The sequence below is a fragment of the Pan troglodytes genome, chromosome 8 (genome assembly GCF_028858775.2).
Source record: "Pan troglodytes isolate AG18354 chromosome 8, NHGRI_mPanTro3-v2.0_pri, whole genome shotgun sequence".
NCBI classification, from domain to species: domain Eukaryota; kingdom Metazoa; phylum Chordata; class Mammalia; order Primates; family Hominidae; genus Pan; species Pan troglodytes.
This window is the reverse complement of record NC_072406.2, coordinates 17,379,245-17,391,845: the sequence shown is the minus strand read 5'-3', so window position 1 is coordinate 17,391,845 and position 12,601 is coordinate 17,379,245.

The window sequence follows — 12,601 nt, the reverse complement described above, 5'->3', positions numbered from 1 at the left end:
CTCTTCACTGTATGCCTTCATCAGTTCTGAAAGTGAATACTTTGTTCACATGAATTTTGAGACTTACATGGGTATCATGAGTGGCTGGCAATGTTAAAATAAAACAAATTGTGTTATTTCAGCCATACAATAACAAACGTCTTTCACACTTTGAGAAATTAGGGAGTGAATGCTTTTGAAAGCACTTCGCAATCAGAAGATGGCTATGTAACTTAGAGATTGTTTTTAATATAATTGCAACCCATTACTGCTAAATAATTTAGGAGCAATGTGGACATGACGTGCATGGTCTAAGAGGCTTGGAGGAACAGCAGCCTTTAAAGAATTCAATATAACCAGCTAACAATCAATAACCAAACTTTAGGAGCATCTGCTCAAAGGCTCTGTGTTCATTTCGAAAGGGAGCAGCCTTATAAACACACACCGTGACATAGCTATCAATCTTTTTAAAAGTCTGAGCCACTGTTCTCTTCCCTTCTCAGCAGCAACTTCAAGCTGTCTCCCAATCTTATCAAGCCTTTGATCTTCAAACTGGACTTTTTTAACTTAGATATTTCATTCGGCAGGTCCTGCGTAAGCCCCACCTCTTCTGAGAAGCTGTCCTCAATCCTCCATCTATGGGCATGTTGTTTCTTCTAAATGACACTCTACATCCCACCACCAGGGTCATTCCACGTCATTCTCTAATTATCTTTTTTATCTGCTTGTATCTTGAAGTAGATAATAAGTTCTATAAAAGAAGGGAGAGTATGTCGATCTTATTTATTCTTGTTCATTTTATCCTCCAAAATGAATTTATCTTCTGCATCTAGCAAAGGCCATGAAATAAAACAGATGCTAGAAATACTTGAATTAAAGTAAATTTAAAAAGTATACAGTTGGCTGGGTGCGGTGGCTCATGCCTGTAATCCCAGCATTTTGGGAGGCTGAGGTGGGTGGATCACCTGAGGTCAGGAGTTCGAGACCAGCCTGGCTGACATGGTGAAACCCTGTTTCTACTGAAAATTAAAAAAAAAAAAAAGCTGGGGGTGGTGGTGGGCACCTGTAATCCCAGCTACTGGGGAGGCTGAGGCAGGAGAATTGCTTGAACTCAGGAAGTTGAGGTTTCAGCGAGCCATGATTATGTCACTGCACTCCAGCCTGGGCAGCAAGAGTGAAACTCCATCTCAAAAAAAAAAAAAAAAAAGAAAAAAAGAAAAAGAAAAAAAGAAAAAAAAGTATACAATCTAGGCTGTGAGAAAAGGCATGCAGAATGTTAAATAAAACCTGATAGGATATGACCACTGTCAAGAAAAGTTAATACAAAAATTAAGAGATCAGAGTGAGGGCAAAGGTCACCCAAATGCCAACTGGAGAAGGCATTAAGGAAGACAAAGATGAGATTGCTGCTAAACAGCGAAGAGTACAGGGTTAGCATAGAAAACACAAAGTAGAATCAAAGCTGCAATTCCTGTAAGCTTGTTAGGGAAGCCACATTTACCTGTTGTCTCTGTTCACTGTTTTACTGGATGAAGAATGAAAAGATAAATGAACAGCTGCCTCATACCAATGCCAGTGCCTACTATAGTACCAGCAATCAATATTTTAATTAGTTCATTCGAGTTATAGTGATTAAAGTAATCAAAGTGTAGGGTTGTAATTTATTCAGTAACTTAACAATATTCTCCTAAAATTTAGGAAGAGAATGACCAAAGGTGAACAGGCACAAGAAGAACTTTGGAACAGCTAGACCAATGAGCCTGGAGAAAAGAAGTTTGGATAAATAGGTAGGCACCAGGTCACAGAGGACCACGTTAAATATTTTGGATTTATTCTTAGAGCAATGGAAAATATTGAAGGGTTTCAACTGGGAAAAATGACATAATATATATGTGATAAGGATACGTCACATGGCTCACAACGTGGGGAGTGGATCTGAGACCAGTTAGGAGGTGGATTTTGCTCTGTCAAGAGACAATAGTGATTTGTATAGTTCAGATAGAGTGGGAAGGAAAAGAAGTGGAAACATATCAGTAAATACGCTATTGAGCTGACAGGATTTGATAAAGAACTACATGCGAGGGAGAAAGAAGAAAATATACACGACTTCCAGATTTCTAGCTTTGGCAACAGAGTAGGTGAGAATTTACCAAGACAGAGGGGACATCGAAAGATGACTAACTTGAGGTGGTAGATACAGAATTTGTTTTGGGTGTATTGATTCCGAGAGGCTCATGGGACATGTAAGAAAAAATTTACATTTTGCAAATGGTTACATGGCTTTAGAACTAAGAAGAGCAGTGTGAGACAGAGAAATGATGACGTATGTGATTACCAAAGAAGTGGAAGTGGTGAGGATGTAGAATACTGAGGATCTCCAGAGAAGACATCCATAGTGAACAGAAAAATGCAGTCCTGAAGAGGATGCTGAGGTGGAGTGGCTGAGGAAGGGGTGGAAGAACAAGAGATTGTTTCAGAAAGAAAGAAGCACCTAAACTTAATAAAAAGATGGAGAGTATATAAGATAAGAACAAGCAATATCTGTCTGCTTTGAGACAAAGAAAGATGAACACAGATACACCTACACTTACAAAAAATGCTAGATAAACAGCACATTATTGACTTTTTTTGAACCCACTCAGAAAACTGTGATTGTAGGACAACCATGCAGCTGGGAATATGAGGAGAGATGGGTGCCTGCTGAAAGAAACAGGACTGGAACAAGAAAAACCTGGAATTCTATTAAAAACACTTTTCCACAAACTGAGAGGGATCTGAGAGACCAAATAATGACTCAGACAAGTCCACCTTGGAGAGTAGATGAGTTTATTTGGATTTACGTGTGAGGCATTCCCAGATGGCAGCAGGATAGCTGTAGAGGTCTATGCTGCCTTTTCTTTTTAAACCACTTTTAAGCTGATTTTCTAGTTCTTTGCCTACTACATTTAAACAATGAGACTGCTTTTCTTGGTAGTTGCTCAGACACTCTCTGAGGTGTTTCAGTTTTTAGAAACACCTGCTCCTCCTCTGAGTCCCTTGGCATTGGCTCAGTGCCTGGCCTTCAAGGTTCAGGCAGCAGGCAAAGACCCTTGACTGAACAGGTGGGAGACCGGTCAATTATGAGGACCTAAACATTTACTTACCACGGGCAAATGTCAATGGATGCATATAAGCTGAGACTCTTTAATGGTTTCTAAATGCCAAGATTGTGTAGCTCCAGGGACTGCAGGTCTTGTGCGGGTGTGACATTCTCTCTCAGACTTTTCTTCCACACACCTCACAAGGTTCAGACAGAGAAGATGAAGTTAGTCTGAGGCTGGTGCCTTGATTTCCACACCTGAGTCCTGGCCACATGAAAGCTTAAGAAAAAAAGACACAGTCATGGCCAAGCACACAATCTACTTACCTCTGTTTCTATCCATCTACATAAAGTGTCTGGCTTTCAGCAGACATATGAAACTCAAGAAAAAATAAAATTTTCCCCAAAAAGAAATCATTAACACTAGATATGAACGTGACACAAACAATACACCAGGCAATGATCACACAGGACATTTAAAACAATAATAACATTTAAAAAGCTGTAGCAAAACAGAGACAACATGCAAGACCATGTGGATAATTTCAGTAGAGAGGTAGAAATTAAAAGAATTAAATGTAAATGCCATAAATAAAAAAAACACAGTGACAAAGATTAAAAATGACTTTGATGGGCTAATTTGTAGATTTCACACAGTAGAGAAAATAGTCAGTGAAATTGAGTATGGGTCAATAGAAATTACTGACACTGAAAAGAAAAAGAAATCACAATAAAAAAGGAAAACATTGAAACATTCAAGAGCTGTGGGACAACATCAAATGATTTAACACATGTATAATTGAAATTTTAGAATAAGAATAGAAAGAGACTATAGCAAAATTAAGTACTGGGAGAAGTATGACTGAGGTTTTCTCTTTTTAAAAATTAAGAATAGATACTAAACCACAGATCCAAGAAACCCAGTAAACAACAAACCAGATACACACAGACACACACGCACACACGTACACACACACCACGCATTGCTAAGTGCATATCATATTCCAAGTGCTAAAATCCAAAGAAATGGAACAATTTGAAGGTAGCCAGAGAATAAAAGATGCATTAACTGAAGAGTAACAAGAACGCAATTATCGGAGGCTTCTCATCAGAAACCATGCTAGCAAGAAAAAACACAATTATATCTTGAAAGTGATGCAAGAAAATTAAATCTACCCAGAATTCTATATCAAGCAAAAATATCCTTAAAAATTGCAGGAGAAATAAAGACTTCTTCAGACAAATAGGAATAAATTGCTGACAGAACTGCAATACAAAAAGTATTTGTGGGGGTTCTTCAAGGTTAAAAATTAGAATAGAAATTTGGATGTTCACAAAGCAGTAAAAAACCCTGAAAAGAGTTAAATAAATATAAAATAAAATGTATTCTATTCTTACATTTTCCAACTTTCTTAAGGTATAATAGCCAAGTAAAATTGTATGTAAGTATGGTGTACAATGTGATGTTTTGATAGATGAAGACATTGTGAAATGATTACCATAATCAAGGTAATTATCACATCCACTACCTCACATAGTTATATTGTGTGTGTATGTGTTTGTGTGTCATGAGACCCTCAAATCCAAACTTTCTGCAATTTTTAAGTATAATAAAAAACGACATTATAAACTAATGTTTACCATGCTGTACAACAGATCCCTAGAAATTATTCCTTCTGGTTAATTCAAACCCTGTACCTTTTGGACAGCATTTCCCCATTTATCATCCTTCCACCCCCTGAAGTCACCATTCTATTCTCTTCTTCTAAGAATTCAAGTATTTGCATTCCATACAGTAGTGAGATTCTGCAGTATATGTCTTTCTGTGCCTAGCATATTTCACTTACCATAATGTCCTCCAGGTTCATGCAAGTTGCTGCAAATGACAAAGTTTCCCTTTTTAAAAGTAGACTAGTATTCCAATGAATATATACAATGCTCAGTAACCCAAAAAAGGCCAAAAAAGGAGAAAATGGAAATGAAGACAAGTGTAAACATTAGAAAATGGCAAAATCTTAGACTGTAATCCAACCATATCAATAATTACCCTAAATCTGAAGATCTAAACATATATGTTAAGTGACAGAGATTGTGTGATTAGATTTGAAAAAGGAAGACCAAAGTGTATGCTATCTACAAGAAATCCACTTTAAGTGCAAAGATATAATTACATTAAAAAAGAACAGTTGCATGAGTACTAGCTGACATGGGTTTTCTTTCTGAGATGATAAAAAGTTCCGAAATTACATAGTGATGATGGTTGCAAGTGTCTGTGAATATATGAAAACTCATTGAATTATACACTTTAAAGGATAAGTGCTACATGTGAATTCGATCTCAGTAAAGCCACTATAAGGTAAATTCATAGCCAAAAAAGCAAAAGAATAAAGACTGATACACCACTAAAACGTTAATACTCTTCAAAAAAGGTAAAGTGTTATATTAATTTTAGAAAAGTTGAAAATAGAATATTACATAAAGTGATAAATGATCCAAAAATATATCAGAATCCTAAATGTATGTACATATAAAAACAGAGCTTCAAAATACATAAAGCTAAAACCGATATATTTGGAAAGAGAAACAGATAAATCTATAATTATAGTAACAACCTAATAACACTCCTTTCTGCAATAAATATACAGAAAAATCAGTAAGGATATGGGTCACGTGAACAATATTTCCAACCAATAATGTCTAATAGACATTTATAGAACATTCTAAGGAGAGTAGAATGTACCTTCTTTTTAATGAAACATTCAAGAAGGCTGACCAAATTCTGGGTCATGAAAGAAACATTAACAACTTTAAAAGTACAGACATTGTATAAAGTGAGTTCTAAAACAATAACAGATCTAAAATATAAATTGAGAACATAAAGCTATCTGGTAAATTCCCCCAGACATCTGGAAATTAAAAAATACACTTTTAAATAACCTAGGGATTAAGGAAGATTTTTGAGGTAAGCTAAAAATCTCCATTGTTCTTAGCTACATTTTTAACTCCAGAAATTTCTAAATATATGATCTAGATTGGGATCAGTAGAGTAATGACTGGCAGGTGCAGAAGTTAAGAATATGTGTTTTGGCTGTGAATAACGGTGTGTTGGAAGCTAGATGGATTCAGGTACTTTAAGTATCTAGTTTTGTTGCATTTTAAAAATATCCATGAACTGTGCATGTTTGAATGTCTGCATGTGACAGTCAGAAGTGGGAGAGTTTAAAGATAGTAAGGGAGTGGACAGTACAAATAAATAACAGTAGGTTTCAAAGAAGGCTGAAGAAAATGGCATTCAGAGATCAATAAAACGAGAGAAAGAAAAGGAGAGTCGATTCAAGCAGGGATGTAAATTTGTCATCAGTAAGTTGAAGAGATTCTTGTCTGACAGGAGCTGCCGTCCTTGCTGCACTGTTACCTTGGGTCATGCAATCCTGGTGAAGTCAGTCTCCATTTGCTTCCATTTTCTTCTGTGAAAATGGAGATACTTACAACAATCCTAAGAGTTTTTGTATCAAAACAAAACAATACAAGAAGATTGTTTTTAAGGTGACTAAAAATTAAAAACCTTAACACAGTGTTTGTGCATGATAGAAAATGAATGTGTACGATAGACGATAAATATATACCACCAGACTTGAAATGTTAGTGTTGGAGCCAACACCAAACTGTGTGTGTGCAGCCAACACCACCAGTGTCACTGCACGCACAGTTGCCAGCAGGCCCTCCACCCCAGCTGCATTGTCGCTGACACCATCGTGAACGCCCTTAGGGCGGCAGGCCCTGGGGCACCCGCCAGCACCCCACTGCCGCTGACAAGTGTGCACCTCCCTGGAGCTGCTGCTACCGCTGCTCCTGGCACGTGCAAACATGGGCGGATCCCATTGTCACCGCACTATGAAACGCTTTGGCTGACACCACCCTTTGGAGTGGAGTGACCAGCAGTCAGGGAGCACCTCAGCCACACCCCAGCACAGTATATTCCTAAACTGGAGGAGCCAGAGAACAAAGTCAGGGCCCAGTACAAGTCCCCAGAGTTAGAGCCCACAGTCCAGGAATTGGGAGCTAAGAGCTGACCCCCTAAAATCTTCCAGGAATGAAATCATTCTGCTGAATCCATCTTATATCACAATCAAACCCTCAAGGTCTTCAAGTAGGAAACAAAAACAAGAACAAAAAACATCCAAAGGTCAGCAACCTCAAAGATTGAAGGAACATAAGCCCACAAAAATGAGAAAGAACCGGTGCAAGAACCTGATGACTCAAAAACTAGAGGGTCTTGTTTCCTCCAAATGACCACATCATCTCCCCTGCAAGGGTTCTGAACCAGGCTGAGACGGTTCAGATGACAGAAATAGGATTCAGAATATAGATAGAAATGAAGATCTTTGAGCTACTGGAGTACGTTGAAACCCAATCCAAGGAAATGTTAGTTTTTTACACTTTAAAGACAGCTTGCTACCATTTTATAGAGAAAAGAATTTAAGTACAGAACAGATATGTGATTTGCCAAAATCACTCAGCTGCAGTGTGCAAAATCTAGGCCAAAGTGCATATATGCCAACTGCCTTTGCTTCTCTCTCTACTGCAGACTTCCTTCTGCAAGCTCCTCATACCTGTTTGCTCCCAGCTGTATAATAGAATGTCTCATACACACTTTGTAAAAAATCAGACCTTTATTTAAAACGACTATTTTTCCTGTTAGAAATACGGTAGATTTTAATTAATACAAGAAATGAAAGAGTTCTAGGCTGGTATAGTTGTGGATGTAATACATGTGACTCATTCAGTGATCTAAGAGCCAGCACAATAATCGTCCATATTTTAATTATAATCATATTGAAAAGTCACTCTGGGGAAGGGATGAATCAAAAAAAAAAAAAAAGAAATTTTGGAGCAAGATGACATCAAAATCAAGTTCTAAATACAACTCCCCAAGAATCCAAAGATCTGGTTCTTTCTTTACATTTTAGTTTCCAGTTTAAGATGCCTCACTTCCCCCTTGCTCCAGAATACCCATGCAACAGAGAACATACGGCACAGAATACGATATACTGTGGCTTCAGTGTTGATCGTATGAATCACACTGTCTCATTATAAACTATTAAGTGAATGGGTGCATCCCTGTGATAGGTAAGAGTTGTGTCCTTTGAAACCAAGATCCTAAAGTATTTTCTGTGCAAAAGCATTTTGGTAATTCCCAACCCCCCCAAATCAATCAGATGAGTAAAAACCAAAACAAAAATAAATACATGCCACAAACGGTGGAAACTGAAAATACTCTATTGTAACCTATCTTTGGCTCTCAGTTGGAATGGGACTACTGGTGGTATTTAGAAGAGAATGGCTCAGCAGTAAGCCACAGCCACTGGCTCCTGTGTCTGTGTATGCTGCTTCTAGAATAGGCAGCAGGGAGCTAAGTGGAAAGGACGAGATACACCAGGAAATAATCAGGTGGGTCCAATACCCAGCCCCAGGCACACACCTGCCAGCAAGCGGAAATGTTCATACAACATGCGAGGGAGGAAATCAAGAGGAATGGCTGAATTTTTCATGACTGCAGAATCAGCTGAGGAATTCTGTCTGACCTTTACAATGTCTGATTCTCATCTCTAAAGCAAATTTTATTAACTGCCAAGCCAACCTCCAAAATTCTCTCACGGAAGAAAAGTTATATTGTGGACATGCTCAACCAACTAATTCATGATTCTGTCCATTCAGCAAAAGAAATTTTACTTAATTTTATCAGATTGCCAGGCTTTCTTAAGCCCTGATTTCTGTGTGTATTTTAGGTCTACAAAATTCTTTAACTCAAAGGCAAGCCCTTATCAATAAATTAAGGTCAGAGGTTACTTCTTAATATTCCAGCTACTCTGTACAATAAGGTTAATATATTATATTCTTCATTTTTTTCTTTCTGTACTGGAAAAATAATGGCCCACAAGTTACCCTGAACTGCAAACCTCTTCATTGAACCATATGAAGCTGTTTCTGGAGATTTCATTGTAGAAATTAGAATATCAAGGTTGAGGGATACAGATTTCCAGGGAGGGCTCCCAACTGTGAGGTGGATGTTCTCACAAATAACCCTTCAATATAATATAAAAGAAAAGAAAAAAATGTGACACATTTGTGCATAGGCTATGTTAGGCATGGCCTGCAAATTATTTTAAGAGTCACCACTTGTAATTTGGCCATAAATTTTCAATAAACATTTACTTGTACCAATTTATTTCACTATACATTGTTTCTATCATCCTAAAATGTTTTTATTCTCATTTTCATGAAAGTATATGTATGTGTTTCTGTGTGTATATACACACACCTATATAAAGTATAAGATCTCATTGTAATACGATGATATTTTAAGGGAATATTACTAAGCCTGGACAAATACATTATGTTGTTTTGTTCAAAACAAACCTGGTATTTATCAGGTTACAATATTCCTTATCTATTTATTTATTTAATTGAGAAAAGTTCAATATCAATTCAAGTATCATGTGTACAACATTATATACACACACATTGTGGAATGGCCATATCAAGCTAAATAACATGTGTATTATCTTTGTGTGGTGACAACACTTAAAAGCTACTCTCTTAGCAATTTTCAAGTTCACAATAAAGTATTATTAACTACAGTCATCATGGTATACAATGGATCTCTTGAATTTATTCCTCCTGTCTAACTGAAATTTTTTATCTTTTGACCAACATCTTCACAATCATCTCCAACATTCTTTCTTAAATATTTGAAATTAGAATTAAGAGGTTTTGAGTGTTACTTATTGCTTTCAAGTTAATTATTCCAAGATCTATGTACCTCTTTTTCAGAGGATTTCTATTTTAAAAAAGGAAGTAATGTAAAATCTGTAGAACCTCTTTGTTAGATGGTATAATCTTCTATTCTGCTTGTATGTTTTTATTAGAAAACATTGGAAATTAAGGTTTCCTTGTGCCTCATTAAGTTAAGAGAGTTACAATTCGATGCCACCTTTGTGCCTGCCTCAAACTAAGTAAGATTTGCAAAGAGGTGTCCCCTGTAACTGATCAGTGTGATTATTTGTATTAAATCACCCGCCACACACATTTTAAGAGCAGTCATCTGGTCCTCTTGATAAAGCTGAGCTATGTGTTCAGGGCCAGTCCCTGTGCCCGCCCCTTAAGTGGGCAAAGCTAGCCTGTGGTATGTGTGTGTGGCTGAGGTCAGGAAGGGGGCTGCCTGGAGCAGAGGAATTAACATCTCAAAGTTACTGGTATTGCTGGTGCACAAACCATCACAATGAGCTTCTGTCCCTTAGTATCTTGAAATGTTCTCAAAGAAACTCTGGCCAATTCAGAAGATTCTTATCTTCCAGATCCTAAAATTGTAGACCCATAAGTCCATTTAAAGTTTCATTATGTGACTCATACCTGTAGTCCCAGCTTCTTAGGAGGCTGAAAAAGGAGGATGGCTTGAGCCCAGGAGGTGGAGGCTGCCATGAGCTATGATGGTGCCACTGCACTACAGCCTGGGCAACACAGCAAGAACCTTTCTCTTTAAAAAATGTTATTGGGTAATTTAATTATTATACTATTGATTGACTAATAGATAACATTTTACTAGATATAGAGAGCATCTCTTGGGTGGCTTCACTGTAAATACAGATCTAGTTTTTATCATCTCATTTTCTAAATGTTCTTATGTTTATCTCACTGAGTAACACTCACTCATCCTAGATATGACCAGACACCGTTATCATCTTTAAGCCTGAGGTATTAGAAAAATAAGCCACTGATACTGGAGATATTTAAAGAAATATGATTTGTTTAGAGATCATTATTTGAAACATAAAATTCCCTCTAAAACCTAAATATTTAAATGATTGGTAATCATATTTCTAGCTACGTTTATCCAGGTAAATTATACTCATTCATTATTACCACTTAGCACTTTTAAACCAAGTAGATTTATTTCATTTCTATCAACAATTATTATTCACGTGTGCAATTCATATGAAATTCATCTTAATGAAACTCACTCATTTAAGTAGAATGTTCTCAGGTCTTCAGTCAAGAACCTAACGATGGTTTCATTTCCCTCTTTTCAAAATAAAATCCGTGTGCAGTTAATGATATAATGACTATAATGCATGGAAGATGTCAGAAATTAATGTAATGCCTTGCAAGATGTGAATTTGCTTCTTGTAAAGAATGGGTGAAGTGTGCGGTGGGAAATGTAGCACTCACCCAGCTTTAACGCTACTCAACGCCCACGAAGCCTGGAGCTTCAGTGTTAAATCATGATTTTATTCTTTGCCTAAATCACTTTTTCCTTTTTCTTCAATATTTTTGTATTTTATTTTTTAATTAACTGAATCAGAGAAAGTAACTGCAGTGCTGTAAGCCTAGGGTTGTAATTTCAAAACTAGTTGAGAAAATATAAATTACTCATTTTCCTTTTCACTGGTTATTGCTCTTTGGGAAAAAAAAAGACAACAGTGGGGATATTAGGGATCTTCTAGTCCAATTTATTTTATGGATGAGCAAACTTAGGCAGAGAGAGATGAAGCAAATGCCCCAAATCAAACCAATACCTCGGAGCAGAGCAGCGTGGCCACCCAGGCCGCCCTCCCAGTGCTGCCCACACACCAGCCAACGTCCTTGGTGGTTCCCAGAATCAACAGGAGCTTCTTCCATGGAACTTTCATTTGAAAACAACACAGATGTGCAGGTCTTCTCTGTCCAAGTACACACAAATTTGAGAATCACATTTCTCCATCAATAAAAGGCCTTTGCTTGTCTTTTCCTTTAAAACCTCCGAGTTAGGAAATTAAATAAAGGGGTAGAACGTGGCTTTGCTGGGCTCCTGCCTCCCTGCTCTGGGCCCTGGGCCGTTCCCACAGATGCCTTCCCCTCACACTCTCTGGCATTGGACCAGGAGGGAGGATCACTCCCAAGAGCTTCAGGAGTGTCCCCGCCAGGAGTATTTGCAATGAAGAAGGTGCAGTCTTCTGTTTAACGATCTCTCTCCGGTGAAGGAATGTGCGATAGTTTAGTCATGTTGATAATTTTGGACCAACAGTCCTGCCTGTTACCGCCTCCATTATGCCACAAATATTTATTCATATACTTATTTATATCCCTTGTTCCCAAAGGATTTGTGGCCATTCCACACCCTATAGGAAGCTGGTGTTTTGACTATGTTCAAGGCAAGTCTTCTGCAGCTTTTAGCGTACATATTGTAAGATTTTAGACACTTTTAGTCTTTACATAATACTAAGATCTATCAGACTGTCCCTAAGGCTAACTACAAAAAAATAGATAAATGAATAAATAAATAAAATGGCAACAAGTAAGAATAGTAGCTGATCATCAAAATAGCCATATTGTTTTAAGTGAAAATTTTTGCTTATACAAAAATAAATTGAAAAGCCATATACTCAAAGTCTAATAAGCTCCTTTATACTAATAGGTGAAAACATTTTATCTCTTAGTAAAATGTTAATGCAATGTAAATGATGTTTTTCTACCTTAAGTAAATGTACCCCTCTTGACTATAAA